General features: G+C 46.7%; 1 protein-coding gene across 19 annotated transcripts in view; it reads left to right on the forward strand.

The window, feature by feature from the left end:
* Gatad2a (GATA zinc finger domain containing 2A) overlaps positions 1-15,257 on the forward strand; it is an 86,764-nt gene that overhangs the window by 28,659 nt on the left and 42,848 nt on the right. For 16 of the 19 annotated variants that reach the window (XM_021169792.3, XM_029480454.2, XM_085843891.1 and 13 more), the window contains exon 2: positions 14,183-14,284. The exons of 1 other annotated variant lie outside the window; for it this stretch is intronic. The gene's annotated coding sequence lies outside the window, so the exon portion shown is untranslated. Of the gene's footprint in view, positions 1-1,031; positions 1,116-6,665; positions 6,686-14,182; positions 14,285-15,257 lie in introns of those variants that run through there. 2 more of the 19 variants (XM_021169796.3, XM_021169795.3) reach the window with 2 other exon arrangements.

Here is a 15,257-nt window from a genome sequence, read left to right on the forward strand (position 1 = left end):
TATATGTGCTTTGGGTGCCCACAGAGGCCAGAACAGAGTGTAGGATCCCCTGGCATTGGAGTTAAATAGATGGTTGTGAACTACCATGGGGGTGCTGGGAACTGAACCAGAGAGAGCAAGAGGGGCCAGGTCTCTTAACCACTGAGTCATCTTCAACCTGTTTTTTGTTTTTGCAGTAAAGTTTTGTGCAATCTTTTCTCCTGTTCACCTGCAGAAGTCATTTCCTGGTGTAGAATCCTGGGGGGAAAAGTAGGAACTTGATATCAGAAATGGATGGTACTGTCTGGCCTATTTTATTTTTTGCTTTTTGAGGTAGGGTCTTTCTATGTACCTGACTGTCTTAGAACTCACTGTGTAGAGCAGGCTGGCCTTGAATTCATAGTGATTGACTGTCCAAAATCTCTTTTGGTCTGTCTTTGCACCCTGAGTGCTGGGGTTAAAGGTGTGGGTCAAGGTACCTAGCTGTTCATTTTTGTGTGTGCCTGATGTGTAACTGTGGGCACAACTCCCCTTCCACCTTTAACTGGGTTCTAGAGAAGGAACTCAGATTTCCAGGCCTGTAGCTTATAAGTGCCTTTATCATGCTTAGTCATCTTGCTAGCCATTTTGAAGTTTAGGGCCTGAGTCTGAGTGTCATTGTGATTATATTTGTCAGGCTGTTTCATTAGAAACAGAACTTTTAGGCCAAGGGAGGTGATTACATGCTTCGGGCTTAGCGCCACAATTAAATAAAATTAAGAGTACCTTTTTGGCCGGGCGTGGTGGCGCACGCCTTTAATCCCAGCACTTGGGAGGCAGAGGCAGGCGGATTTCTGAGTTCGAGGCCAGCCTGGTCTACAGAGTGAGTTCCAGGACAGCCAGGACTACACAGAGAAACCCTGTCTCGAAAAACCAAAAAAAAAAAAAAAAGAAAAAAAAAAAAAAAAAGAGTACCTTTTTGGGCATAAGGAGGTAGCTCAGTGGGTACAGCTGGACACCAAGCATGCACCTGTAACCCTAATGTTCCTACAGAGATGTCTGTGAATACAGGAGGATCCTGGGAGGCTCAAGGGTTAGCTATCCTACTGCACACAGCACTGAACGCTTGGATCGGACACTCTGTCTCCAAGTGGAAGGTAAGGACTGAAACCTGAGGTTATCCCTTACCTCCACACATGCACTTTGGCTTGTATGCACCTGTGTTGGCATGCGTGTGCGCATGTGCACACACACACAGATTTTTTTAAAGTAGCCTTTTAGACAACAAACAGATGTAGCATCCCCTGTAGGCTTTCCTCTGTGCTCTGCTCTGCCTAACCCCATACTTCAGTGTGAGCCAAGAGACTCTTCAAACTGGAAATTAAGGCCCAAAAGGGAAAAAGACTTCCCATCATTGACTTGTAGTAGAAAGGAGCTTGGCAGCTTGCTCCTCCTAGAGTATCCCTGGTCAGTCTGTCTGACCTGTCATTTGTTTTAGGTTTGCTCAGTTTGTTTATATAGGTCCACTGGCCAGTTTCCTTTCTCCTGGCCTTGTCTGCTTTTGAACTTGAGGTCAATGTGGGTCTCTAATGAGAAGAGAATAGAATGTCTGGCCTTTTATTTTGATGCAGGTTCTCTTCATAGCCCAGACTGGGCTCAAACTCTTCCTGCATGAGCCACTGTATCTGGCGTCCAGTTGGAGTTTTGGAGCCTTTTCCAGAAAGACCCAAGGCAGTAGCTAGTATTATGATGATGCTTGCTGCCAAATCTGTCAGCCTGAGTTCCATGCCTGGGACCTTTATGGTGGAAGGAGAGAACTGACTCTTACAGTTGTTCTTTGGCACATGCATACCTTACTGTCATAGAGAGGGTGGGGGTGGAACTAGAGAGATGGCTCAGAAGTTAAGAGCACTTGGCTTTTCTTCCAATGCACACACATCAGACCCAGGGCATGTAAGTTAATCTGGGGACTGTAGAGATGAACCAGTGGCTGAAGTGCTCGTTATGCAAGCATGAAGATATGAGTTTGAATTATCAGCAGGAGCAAATTCTGTAATCCCAACATTGACTATGGGGTGATGAGATGGAGACAGGAAAGACTCCTAGTTCACACAGCCAGTTAGCTAGCCTCACTTCAGCAACAGTTTCAGGAGCTGCCTTGAGATGGAAGGTGAAGACTGAAGTCATCTCTGACCTTCACATGCAAGACTTGGCACTTCTGTGCCTATATTCACACACTTAGGCATCATTTGTGTACACATACAGGAAAATTTCTCTGAAACATGTTATCTAGTAGCTTTTGTGATGGTTTCATGAACTGCCCAGATGGTTTTGAGTTTTAGCTCTTCTGGCGGACTTGGAAGGAAAGGTGGGTGTTCTTCCCAGGATACTGGCTTGAAAGTGGGGAAGGAATGTGTTTGTAGGTAGGAGACTTGAGTTAAAATGGCTTAGCATGTGAGTGATCACCAGGTCTCTGTCAGGGTCCTGATTAGAGGCTGGGTGGGAGTGAGGCTAGGATGAGCTATGTTCTGGTGACCCTTAGAAGTTGTCTGCAGACAATTTTTCCCCCTCTTGAGACAGGGTCTCCCTGTGTAGTTCAGGCTGGTTTTTTTTTTTTTTTTTTTTTTTTTTTTTTGGCTTTTTGAGACAGGGTTTCTCTGTATAGCTCTGGCTGTCCTGGAACTCACTCTGTAGACCAGGCTGGCCTCGAACTCAGAAATCCGTCTGCCTCTGCCACCTGAGTGCTGGGATTAAAGGCGTGTGCCACCACGCCCGGCTTCAGGCTGGTTTTAAACTTTGGATTCTCTTGCCTCAGTTTCCTACCACTCTTGGCTGCACACATACTTTGTGTGAGCCTGATTGGCTCTTGTGCTGTCTTAAGTTGTGTTGTGTGTATTACCTGTTAGAGATGAAGGTAAAGATGGCTCTTAGCTTATGAGCCAGCCTGGGATTTGTCTGTAAGTTTCTAAACCCCGTCTTTCTGCTTGTAGGCTGGCAAGTTGTTAGTGTCTTGTCAACAGCGTCTGGTTGTTGTTGTTGGTTGCTTCTGGGACTAAGATTTTTAAAACAAAAGGTGAGGATTGATCTGTATCAGTCTTTGAGTATTCCTAGAGCCCCCAGGCCTGGGCTATGTAGAGCCTGGGGCTAGAGTCTCATCAGAATCAGTAGAACCTAGGCCTTCTAGTACCACTCTGTGTACACCTGAGAGACCTAGGCAGTGGCTTGACTTGATGTCTTAGCTTCAGGTTTCTCACCTGTCAAGTGGTGTCAAGGGAAGTCCCTTATGTGAAAGGGTAACAGTGATAGAGACCTTGAGGGTCACAATGGCAGTGCTTCCTAATTGTGGGTAGGTTTTGCTGGTACCTCCTGGGTACCAGGTAAGTGATGCTGGCAGCCCTTGATTGTGGTTATGGGGATCAAAAGATATTTATCTGGCATTAGAAGACCAACCCTTATGGTCTATTAGCATATAGACCTTAATTACTTGTTTCCTGACTTGAGTTGCCAAACTGGTGGATAGTTGAGATTAGAGTTAACAGAGGTTCTTAAGCGTGTAGGTCTGTCTGTCCAGCTGCTCCCAGGTACCAGCTCCTGTCATCAGGGAATGTGGAGGTGCTAAGGTCATTTTTCTAGAGGTGGAGGTTAAATGGGATCAACCTTACTCCAAACTGCAGATTTCCCTTTCTTTACTTAGACGTGCCGCTTTCTCTTTTGGTCTGTCTGTCTGTCTGTCTGTCTGTCTTTCTTTCTTTCTTTTTCTTTTTTTAAAGATTTATTTATTTTTATTATATGTAAGTTCACTGTAGCTGTCTTCAGACACTCCAGAAGAGGGAGTCAGATCTCATTACGGATGGTTGTGAGCCACCATGTGGTTGCTGGGATTTGAACTTCGGACCTTCGGAAGAGCAGTCAGGTGCTCTTACCCACTGAGCCATCTCACCAGCCCTCTTTTGTTTTTTCGAGACAGGGTTTCTCTGTGTAGCCCTCCTGGAACTCACTTTGTAGACCAGGTTGGCCTCGAACTCAAAAATCCGCCTGCCTCTGCCTCCCAAGTGCTGGGGTTAAAGGCGTGCGCCACCACGCCCAGCTCTCTCTTTTTTTAAATAAGCTTTTGTGGGACAATGAAGTGACTTGGAAGGTAAAGGTGCTTGAGTTAATTCCTGGTCCTCACATAGTAAAAGGAGAGAAGTTGTCCTGTGGCCTCCTCATGCATGCTCCCACACAGAAACATAACGAAGGGAACCCCAGGCAACTGGAGAGGCTGCTCAGTGGTTAAGGGCACTGGCTAGTCTTCTTACAAAGCTCCTGGGTTTGTTTTCCAACACCTACATGGTGGCTCACAACCATCTGTAACTCTTCTTCCATGAGGTCTGATGCCGCCTTTGGCATCTGTGGGCACTAGAAATACATGTCGCCGGGCGTGGTGGCGCACGCCTTTAATCCCAGCACTCGGGAGGCAGAGGCAGGCGGATTTCTGAGTTCGAGGCCAGGCAGGGCTACACAGAGAAACCCTGTCTTGAAAAAACAAAAAAACAAAACAAAAAAAGAAATACATGTGGCACACTGACATACAGGCAAAACAGCCATATACATAAAATAAAAATAAAATAGGTGTGCATAGGGAGGCAGAGACAGATGGATCTTTATGTATTTAATGCCAGTCTCATCTATCAATAGTGAGTTTCAGGACATCCGGGGCTATATATAAACCACCCTGCCTTAAAAATAAATGAGTAAATAAATGTACTTTTAAATAAAGATTGTGGGTGTGTGTGTGTGAGGCAGTTTGCACACATACATAGAGGCCAGAGACATGATTGTCTTTTTAAATTCTGCCTCATCTTAAGCCATCTTTGGGTGGCTGTGGTGGCACATGCCTTTCATCCCAGCATTCATAAATGCATAAATGCATAAATCACAGCCAGGGCATTATGATGCTGTTTTCCCTCTCCCTGGTATCAGTTGATGGGGGTCCCTGTTATCTGTTTGTCTTGTTGTCCCCCTTACTTACATGAAGTTGGATGTGCTGGGAGCTGGCTCTCTATCTAGTGCAACATTTTGTACACAGGCTTCCAGGAGATTTGGGGCGCTCAGGTTTCCATTTAAGGGAAGAGTGTTGCCAAGATGAAGTGGTCCTCTCTACTCTACTTGTGCTGTCTCTTGCTTGTGCTATAAGGTGAGGCCTGAACAGGTATGTTCCCAGGGAATTGGAATGCAGTGGTAGGCCAGGGTTGTCTATGAAGGTCAGGTCTAAGGTGCTTGGGCAGTGCTCTTAGAACACTAGTCACAGGCTTTCCTGGGCTCTTTTCTGCCATGCATTTGAGAAGTTGCAGGGGCTGGTTAATGCTGGAGCTTGTTAGGGCTATGATGTGCTAGAAACAGGTACTAGGCCCTGGGTTGCACTGTGACATCCCCGTGCATGCATGGTCCAGGAGGGCTCAATGATACAAGTAGCTCAACCTTGAAAGCATGTGACATGGCTTAGACCCCAAGGACACAAGCTGTGTGATTTCCCCATCTTCCAGGAGCTTTCTGGAATAAAGCAAGCTGTCCTTGCAGATGGAAGGCAATGATAGGTGTCAGAGACTGGCCAGGGAGTTTCACTTTTACAAGTTCTGTAAACTATGGCAGTATTTTTACTCTTTATTTTTTATATTTCATTAAGTGTGGGCATGGGAGGAGTTTAGAGGACATCTTTCAGGTGTTGTGGGTCATGGAGGTTGAACTCAGTTGTCAAGCTTGGCAGCCTTTGCTAAGCTATCTAACTGGCCCATGTAAACTTCTTTTGGGTGGGTGTTTAAGACAAGGTTTCTCTGTGTAGCTTTGGCTGTCTTGGACTCATTCTATAGTCCAGAATCTCCTCGAACTCAGCTTAATCTCTGCCTTTCCAATCCTGGGATTAAAGGGCCATGACCACCTGGCCCACATGTAAACATTTTTAATAATGTTAAACCACATATTTAAGAATGGTCACAATAAGCCTAGCTTGGTTACCAGGTGAAGCAGGGTAATCTCCATACTACAGATATGAGGCCAATTTGGACTATAGTAAGTCTCTGAAGTGGAGAAAGTTAAGAGTTTTACCTTAGCCGGGCGTGGCAGCGCACGCCTTTTTTTTTTTTTTTTTTTTTTTTTTTGGTTTTTCGAGGCAGGGTTTCTCTTGTAGCCTTGGCTGTCCTGGAACTCTGTCCACCACGGGCTGTCCACCACGCCCGGCTGCGCACGCCTTTAATCCCAGCACTCGGGAGGCAGAGGCAGGCGGATTTCTGAGTTCGAGGCCAGCCTGGTCTACAAAGTGAGTTCCAGGACAGCCAGGGCTATACAGAGAAACCCTGTCTCGAAAAACCAAAAAAAAAAAAAAAAAAAAAAAAAAAAAGAGTTTTACCTTGTGTGCATTAACTGCACAAAAATATGACCTCAAAAATAATTTGTAACTATGAGGACATGGATCTGTCTGTTAGGATTAGTTAGAAAGAGACTAAGGCATACACACATTGAAGGCCTGACTTGTGTCAGCTGCTAAAAGAAATGCTTGTCACTCTAGAAGGTTCATTGTGACATCATCTCATAGGTAGAGTGTTGGAGCACAGGAATTCTTTGGTGTTAGCTCCTGTAGGGGCAGGGCCTCCTCCAGCTTGGTGGGGTGACCCTCCTCAAGCCCCTGAAACCACCAGGAAATATTGGGGAGAGTCTTAGATCTCCAACTGCCCTGCTTGGGGGGTCACAGGTATTCATCATTTTTTCCATAGCTATTTGTCAATGTGTCTGGAAGTATGTTACGTACTGATATATTCTTGCAGAAGGTAGTCAGGGAAAACTGTCTCCACATTTCAGGCTGAGTCCTTAGTGACCTCAACATGTGGCCCTTGAGCAGCACACACCAGCAGGACATCCTGTAATTCAGCTCTCTGCCCACAACAGCTCCCTGGAGTCTGTGTTTGCTCCCACAGGACCAAGGCTTATTATTCTCAAGGCTGCTCCTCTCTTTGTTACCCAGTGTGGCTCTCCTGGGTTTCTGATGACTGTTTATCAGTCTAGGTTCCTAGGTCCCTCCTTCAGCAGCTTTTAGAACTCAGGAAGACATGTTCCTCTTCAGTATGGGTGTTGCAGTGTTGAGAAGGAGCTTCAGGGCTCATCAGGCAACCACTCTCTTCCAGGAACTTCCTGTGTCCTGTTGTCTGGAAGCTTCCAGAGTGCTAGGCCTGTGGGTGCTTTTGGAGTGTTATGGCAGAGGCTCAATTGTTGGTGCTTTTGGTACTGGGACCCACTAGCCTCCAGCCCCTCTCTTTGCTTTCCCACCCAGGGATTGAGTGGGCAGCTAACTTATCACTAGCCAGCACTGGAACCTCGTCCATGACATGAGCACTTTGGAGGTCCTAAGGACTTTGAGAACCTCATGCCAGGAAAGGGGTGGGGAAAAAGGACTTATCACAGGGGAGCAGTCCCAGCTTCCCGGCAAAGAAGCCATTTCCTCTTTTTCTTGTCACACTTCCTTCAGGTGTCTGACAAGCTTTTCACATACTGAGCATCTCAGTGCTTAGCACTTCAGACCTTCCTGAGGCCCACAGACCTTGCCCTCAGTATATTTCAATATTCAGGTGTGTGCAGTTCCCACCAGTTGTGTGGACATTGGGAGGAGTGTCCACATCCACATAGGAGCCGAGACGTTTTGAAGAATGGCTTTAAGTCACTATAGCCAAAGTAAGAGGTAGAGGTTTCCTGTGGAGGTCCTGCCTGGCGCAGAGGCTGTCACTTGGTTCACAGCACAGTATTGAAGGAGCTTCAGGAGGGAGGTGGGCTTTTTCGGAGGGCTATGGGTCATTGAGAACCACAGCTGGCCAAAAGTGTTTTTGAGCCTTTAGGATGGCTAGTAGGGAAGGAGAGTATGATGAAAGTGCCTGCTTTCTGATCTGTGAGACATTGGGTGGGATACTGTACCTCTGCAGTAAGAAGGGAGGGGTGCTAGTTAGGGGCTCAGTAGAGACCACTTGCCTACTTTGAAAGCAGAGGCTCTGGGGTCCATTTCTGCCATTGCGGAGAGAGAGAGAGAAAAAAAAAAGGTGTGTACATTATGCCAACCACCAGTACCAAGACAGCAATGACAGGGAGTCACAGGGAGGAGGCTTCTCTAGACTCAAGGCTAGGCCTCTGGGACCTTCAGCTGTGAGAGGCTGAAGCAACAGCTGCTCTCTGGGAGGCCTGGACTCATGCTGGGGGCTGGGGCCTGCATGGCTGCCTCTTAGCCTTGGATTCTGAGGGAAGACACTTTGTATATTTGACTGGTTTTGCCCCAAGTTTGTGATGGAAACATTGTGGGTGCTGACAACAGTGTAGGGGGTCCTAACTGTTGCCACATCCCAATCTATTTAACTTGGCTGGATGTACTGGTTGGGGAGTGCTTGCTTAAGTGACAGGGACTTGTACCAGAAGTGGCAAAAGGGAAGGAGGACATGGCAGGGACCTCGGCAGACAGGTGGGCAGGTGTGAGGAGGAGCAAGTAGGGGAGAGACAGGCTTACTGGAGTCATGATGTGTGTGTAAGTGCATGTACACATTCGAACCATCATAAGATACTGAGAGAGGGTGTGTGTGTGTGTGTGTGTGTGTCCATCCATCTGTCTGTCTTCAGGGATATTAGGGAGGGTGTGTTGGCTCATTGTGAGATGATCCATCCTCCATCAAGGCCTTTATTACCATAGATAAGGGGAGGACAAGGTGAGCTAGGGATTGTGGGTGCTAGGATTTGAGATGATGGACAGGACTGTACCATTCTCATCCCCTAGTCCTAGCTTTGGTTGCTAAGGGGATGGGCTGTATGGCCAGTTTCCCCACTGGCTCCTTTGCTTTCCTGGGACTGTTTCTCTAGTCTGCTTAGTCTGATATGTCCCTGCTCCCTAGGGACATAGTTAACAAGGTGTTTTACCCTAGGGAGAGCAGGCTCTGCACAGGTTCCCTGGGGGTGACCTGGAGCTGGAGCCCAAGCTATGCCCTGTGCTGTTGTGGCTGGGGTCCCTTTGCTCTTCTCCTGAACAGCTCCAAAGTGCTCCTTGCTAGCCCTTAGAGGTAAGGTTCCTTATTTTGAGATAGTGCTAAAATAAGGTTCCTTATTTTGAGATAGTGCTTTTGGTTTAACTCTGTCATGTATCACCACTGCTTAGCTCTGTCATTGTAGGCAGACACAGAGGGAGCATTGGTTGTGACTATGTCCCAGGAAAACTAATTGCTTGAATGTGGGTAGCAGGCAATAGGGTGCCAATCCCCAAGTTAGAAACTGAATGTGAGCTGGAGCAGAACTTAGCAATAGAGCACACACTTAGTGTGCATATTGCTAGCACCTGGGTGGAACTGGAACTTTGAGTTCTAGGCCACCAGGGCTACATTAAGAATTGTGAAGCCTCAGCCAGGTGGTGGTGGTGGTGGTGGTGCACACCTTTAATCTTCAGAGGCAGGCAGATCTCTGAGTTTGAGACCAACCTGGTCTACAGAATTAGTTTCCAGATAGCCAGGGCTACACAGAGACAAAATGAGAAAAGAATTATGATTCTGTGTTGCTGGGTATGGTGGCACATATTTTAATCCTCACACTTGAGAGGCCATGGCAGGCTGATCTTTGAGTTTTGTGTGTGTGTGTGTTTGTATGTTTGCGTGTGCGTGCATGTGTGAATGAGCGAGACATTAGAGACAAAGACAGACACACATACTGTGGGTTTGACCTAATCCTCCACCTGCCAGCACTGTGGTGCCTCCTTTGGTGCCTTGGTTTCTCCCTTTCTGGTGTTATGAGTTCTACTCCTAGAGAGGGTCCAGGTGAGCTTTGTGAAGTGGGTAGATGCTTGGTTTGTGTAGGGCAGGTGCACTCTGGGTTTGGAAGGGTCAGAGACAGGAGCAACAAGAAGTACTGGGTTCTTGGATCTGTCAGGAGAATATGGGGGCCAAGGTGGCAAATGTGTGGGTGCAGACTGCACAGGTGTCAGTGAGGGCAGGTGGTGGACAGAGAGTAGAGGGGAACACTCATGCTTTCCAGTCCTAAGAGTGTAATATAGTCAGCCCTTCCAGTCAAATGCCAGTGCCTTCATACACCTGTGTTGTCTCCTGTGTGTTGGCCATGAGTAACCTAGCAGGCACTTAATTCTGCCTTCATCCTGGAGTTAAAAGGAGCATCCTCCAGGCCTTGTCCCAGAGGATCAAATGACAACAAAAGATGGGGCAGCCACAGTGCCAAGGCTTGATTTCACGACTGTGGCTCCCATGGCTATCTTCCTGTCAAAGTGTGGTTTCTCTCCAAATAGGACAGAAGGTCAGGGTCGGTTACAGGAGAAGGGTGTATGTGTGAGTGGAGGACCCAGGTGCAGGGTCAAAGCTAAAGCGTAATGATTTATCAGGGGAGGTAAAGAGTCTCCCATGAGCTGGTAATTGTGCACTTACGGGTTACTTGATATTGTTTTAAATGTATGAGTTTGGCATAAAAACAGCAAAGCTTTCTGAACCCAGTTAGTGAGGTGCAGTGGTAATCACATGATTAGTTTCAAGAAATGTTCCTTGTGGAAATGCTAAGTGAGTTCTGCTAGATCTCTACTCATTTCTTATGAGAGTCACATTGACTGACTAAAGGGGCTGCTGCACTGGGCTCCCCAGACTAACTCCTCCATCCTAGCCTATTACCCAAGTCCAAACGTACAGCACTAGCTGTGTGTCACACGCTCTAGGTGCTGAATTGAAGCCAGGCAGAATCTGATAACACAGTCTTGCCTTACTGCTTGGTGGGAAGGTCCACAGACACTGGAGCTGTACTGGGTAGGGGTGGGCTGAGGGTGCCTTCCGGAAACTCTGGAACAGACTGGGTTGGGAGCTGCTAGCAGGTACAGCAAAGAGGCAGCAGAATAGGCTAATAAGTTCAAGCACTTCTCCAGGGTAGAGGCTTCTGGAATGAGGTTGTGTGCATTAAGCATTTCTTAGATTTTTAAGTGTCACAGTGGCCTGGTAGTTATTTTTTTTAGGTCTTTCTCAGTTTAGAGTGGAGAGTTGGTGTTTATTTTTATTATTTTAGAGCTAGTCTATTGTTGGCTCATTACAGTCTTGCCTCAGCGTCCTGTGTAGCTGTGATTACAGATGCAGGCATCCCTCTTGATGACCCGGATTTGAAAGTCCATCTTTATAGAGGTTTTGTTTCAGATGTGAAATGTCCACAGTGGGAGGGTGTTTGATGTATAAGGCTGGGCCTGAAGTCCAAAAATGAGATTTATTTAGGTGGATGGGCACTAGGCTGGCTGGCCTCTGGGGTATGTTTGATGCTTTGAGTCTAGTCAACTGCTAATACATTGATAGATGGATTAAGAATGCACGTGGTGGGCTGGCAAGATGGCTCAGCAGATAAGAGCACTGACTGCTCTTCCAAAGGTCCTGGGTTCAAATCCCAGCAACCATATGGTGGCTCACAACCACCTGTAATGAGATCTGATGCCCTCTTCTGGAGTGTCTGAAGACAGCTACAGTGTACTTACATATAATAAATAAATAAATCTTAAAAAAAAAAAGAGAGAGAATGTACGTGGTTTGTGTGTGTGTGCTTGTACACATGGGTGGGTCAACTTGTGAGAATCTGTTCTATTTACCATGTGACTGTAGGCGATTGAACTCCGGTTCTCAGGCTTGCCTTTACTTATCTAGCTATCTTGCTTGTTCAGAGGCTTCTTGAAATAAGGAACCTAGTTCAGAAACATCCTTCACTTTAGCAGAGAGGATAGTTTGGACACTTAGAGAAGTGGCTGAAATTCCATACATATTTAATATCAGAACTAACAGAGTTGAGTTGGGGAGGGTAATGTATACCTTTGATCCCAACAGACAGAGGCATGAGGATAGCAATGAGTTTAAGGATAACTCAGGGCTATGCAGAGAGATTTCACGTTAACCCTGAAATCGGGTAATTCTCCTACCTCTGTTCCCCCCTCTGAGAGTATAAGAGCATGCTACCATATTCAGCTTCTTTATAGGCTGTGAGTCCTCACGCTTGTATGATAAGCACTTGTGCTGCAGTTATGTGCCCAGCCTCTGCTCAAAGTTTCTGATAGTACATGCATTGTATTTGTAGGTCAGTTGGGAAGAGAATTTGTACCTCCTAACCATAAATAAAGGAAAGGGATTCCTTTCCATTTGTCTTGTTTACTTTTCTGATGTGGGAGACATTACCCAGGCCTGCTTGCTGCCAGGCGAGCTCTGCCAGGGTTACATCCCAGCTCTGTGGGTTTTGTTTTTGTTTTTTGAGATAAAAAATCTCTGTCTTGTTCTAGAGTCAAACCATCTTCCTATCTCAGGGGAGTGCCAGGACTTTAACATGACTGTAGTTTTTTTTCCCCCTTATGCATCATGTTTTTATGCCTGTTGTAAACAGATTTTGTTGTAATCTTCACTTCTCACTGATTGATGTGCCTCTGGAAACACAGCTGACTTTGTGCACTAATGGCCTGTGACTGACCCAGGCCAGGGTCTTGCTAACTCAGACCATCACAAATTGAGAACATACAAGCAAGGGTTTGCAAGGTAACTTAGCCAGTAAGGTTTACCACCACTTGACCACTCAACCTGAATTTAATACTTAAAACCTACATAGTGGAAGGGAAGAACCAGCTTTTGAAAGTCGTTCTCTGACTTCTATATGCAATTTCACTGCTTTCTTTTTTGGGTGTGGGACTGTACGCTGGAGGTGTGGGCATTGGCCACCAACAGGGAGACATGATCAGGCTGCATATTGCTAGCCTGGGAACAAGTTGAGACTCAAAAGCTGAAAGGCGGCCTCTACAGAAATCGTAGCTTTTGTTCCATAGTAAAGTTGAAATCATCCCAGGGTGGGGTCTCTGTGCTGGCCTTGATCCTGAGAAGGGACAGGTGTCTGGGCACTTAGACTAGGGCTCCCTGCCTCTGGCTGAGAAGCTTGAACTTAGTGGGTCAGGCAGCTGAGGGGTAGCAGCATTTGCTGGCTTTCCCAGTTTACACTGGGATGGAAGGCCCTGGTAGTGTCTGTGGCAAGGGTCTTTTACATGGGAGGAGCCTTGTGCTCCTTGATACCCAAAGGTCTTTCTGGCAAGTTTTTCTGTGAGAATATTTCTTGAGTCACACATTACTGAAAAGAGTTTAGAAAAGAGATTTCTTGGTGGGCATGGTGGTGTGTACTTTTAATCTCAGCACGTAGAAAGCAGAGACAGGCAGACCTCTTGAGTTCTAGATCAGCCAGAGTTATATCATAAGATCTTGTATCATAAACTGAAAACTAAACAGAAAAGGTTTCTTTGTAAAAGTGTGTATGAGTGTTTTTCTTCCATGTATGTGTGCCATGTGGGTGCTAGGAACTGAACCCTGGTTCTCTACAAGAGTATCCAGTGCTTTTAACTGTTGAGCCATTCATTTAAAAACAACAACAAAACTGGTTTCTTACTAGTATGTTTTCCTGGCAGTTGTATGAACACGAAGAAAGAGAACAGAGGTGGTATTGTTACTGGAGAGGCCGGGTGCATAAAATTCTGAAAGTGGGACCCAACCTGACACCACAGACTCTGGGGCCTGTCATGGAGCCACTCTGCCCAGGAATTTGGACTTCTTCTGCTATATCTCTTCTTCCCTGGGTACTTGTGCCCTCCTCATCCTCAGGGACAAACTTGTACTTCTGCACTGGTGGTGGTTCAGAGCGGGAATCCCGCTGGTCTGCTTGCTGGGCAGGTTTCCTGATGTATCAAGTCTCTGTTTTATAAAATTGGGCCTGCTCCGAGGCCATCCCCACATTAGATCAGCACCTGTGTCAGCTTGGCCTTAACCATTCTGTCACTCCTAGCTTGCTGTGAGGACAGCCCTTCAATCATTTACTCTGTGTTCTGGGTGATAAATGAGAACTATCTAGACTTGGCCTGTTACTCAGTGTTGTTGTTGTGCTTTTGTTGAGAGCTTCCAAGGTAGGTCTGGGGTGTTGTTCACAGGTTACCCCATGCCCACTAGGCCTTAGAAATTGATTTGCTTGTCTGGGCTCCTGTTGTGGAGGGCAGCAATGGCAGAGTTCACTATTCCTATGACTGGAAGCATTTTCTTCTATTGTGGATGCTGGAGACAGGACCCAGGTCTTGCATATACTTGGTAGGATCTACCACTGAATTACACCCCAGCACTGGAGAAGTTTGAAATTTCCTGATTCCCAACCATTTTATGGAACTCAAGTGTTTTTCTGTCTTTTGGTTTAGGTTGGCCAGCACATTGAGCCAGCACATCCACATAAGTTGCCTTTTGACAGAGCTGTGGCCATGGCAGCATGGTAGGATCCGTGTCCCGGACCCTGAGGCCAGGTGAGTGCTAGAGACTGGTGTCTATGGAATGGAAAGCTGGCTTAGATAACCTCTACATATCTGATAAAGCCCTGCTCAGGAAGGAAGGCAGGGAGTTGGGTTCCTGTGGCATCAGGTATGACCCTTGAGCCTTGGGGTAGACACCATGTTTATTGGTCACCTGCTCAAAGGCCTGGGGGTGGGGGTGGGGGTGGGGGTGGGGGGGAACCAGATATTAACCTTTGATCTCCAGCTGTATCTCCTCCCAGATGGCTAGAATTGTTCTTTAGCCACTGCCCAGCTAGCTCTAATGTGGAAACCTCAGCTTTACAGAATACAAAAGGCCAGAATTCCACAGGGGAAGGAGGGGCCTTTCTATTGCCACCAGGGCCTCACAATGACATTTACATAGTGACATTTAGTGCCTGTAAAAGGAGGAGGAATTGAGTGGCATCCTAGAAGTAGGGCATGGTTTCAGAACCTCCCAGGATAGCGTCACAGTTTTAGGACTGTCACACGGTGTCTTACCAAATGGTCTACCACCACTTACTGGCATCTGCTTGGCTCCTGCTCTGACATCCTGCTGTGCTGGAAAGTATCTGTGACAGTGTTAGGGTTAGAGTTTTGGGTGTTTTTTTGTTTGTTTGTTTGCCCCCCCCCCCCCCCCCCCCCGGGTTTCTCTGTATAGCCCTGGCTGTCCTGGAACTCACTCTGTAGACCAGGCTAGCCTTGAACTCAGAAATTCGCCTGGGATTAAAGGCGTGTACTACCACTGCCTAGCTACAGTTTTGGTTTTTAGGTTTTTTTCTCTTTAATTTATGTGTATTAGTGTTACACCTGCATGTGGGCCTGTGTACCACTCACATGCCAGGTACCCGAGGAGATCAGAAGAAGGCATGGTATTGAAGTTAAGGGTGGCTCTGAACCACCATGTGTGTATTGGGAATTGCTGTGTCCTTTGCAAGAGCAGCAAATGCTCTTATTCTTAACTTTT

This window comes from Mus caroli, unplaced genomic scaffold (genome assembly GCF_978045245.1).
Source record: "Mus caroli unplaced genomic scaffold, Mus_caroli_1 scaffold_10, whole genome shotgun sequence".
In the NCBI taxonomy this organism is placed as follows: Eukaryota; Metazoa; Chordata; class Mammalia; order Rodentia; family Muridae; genus Mus; species Mus caroli.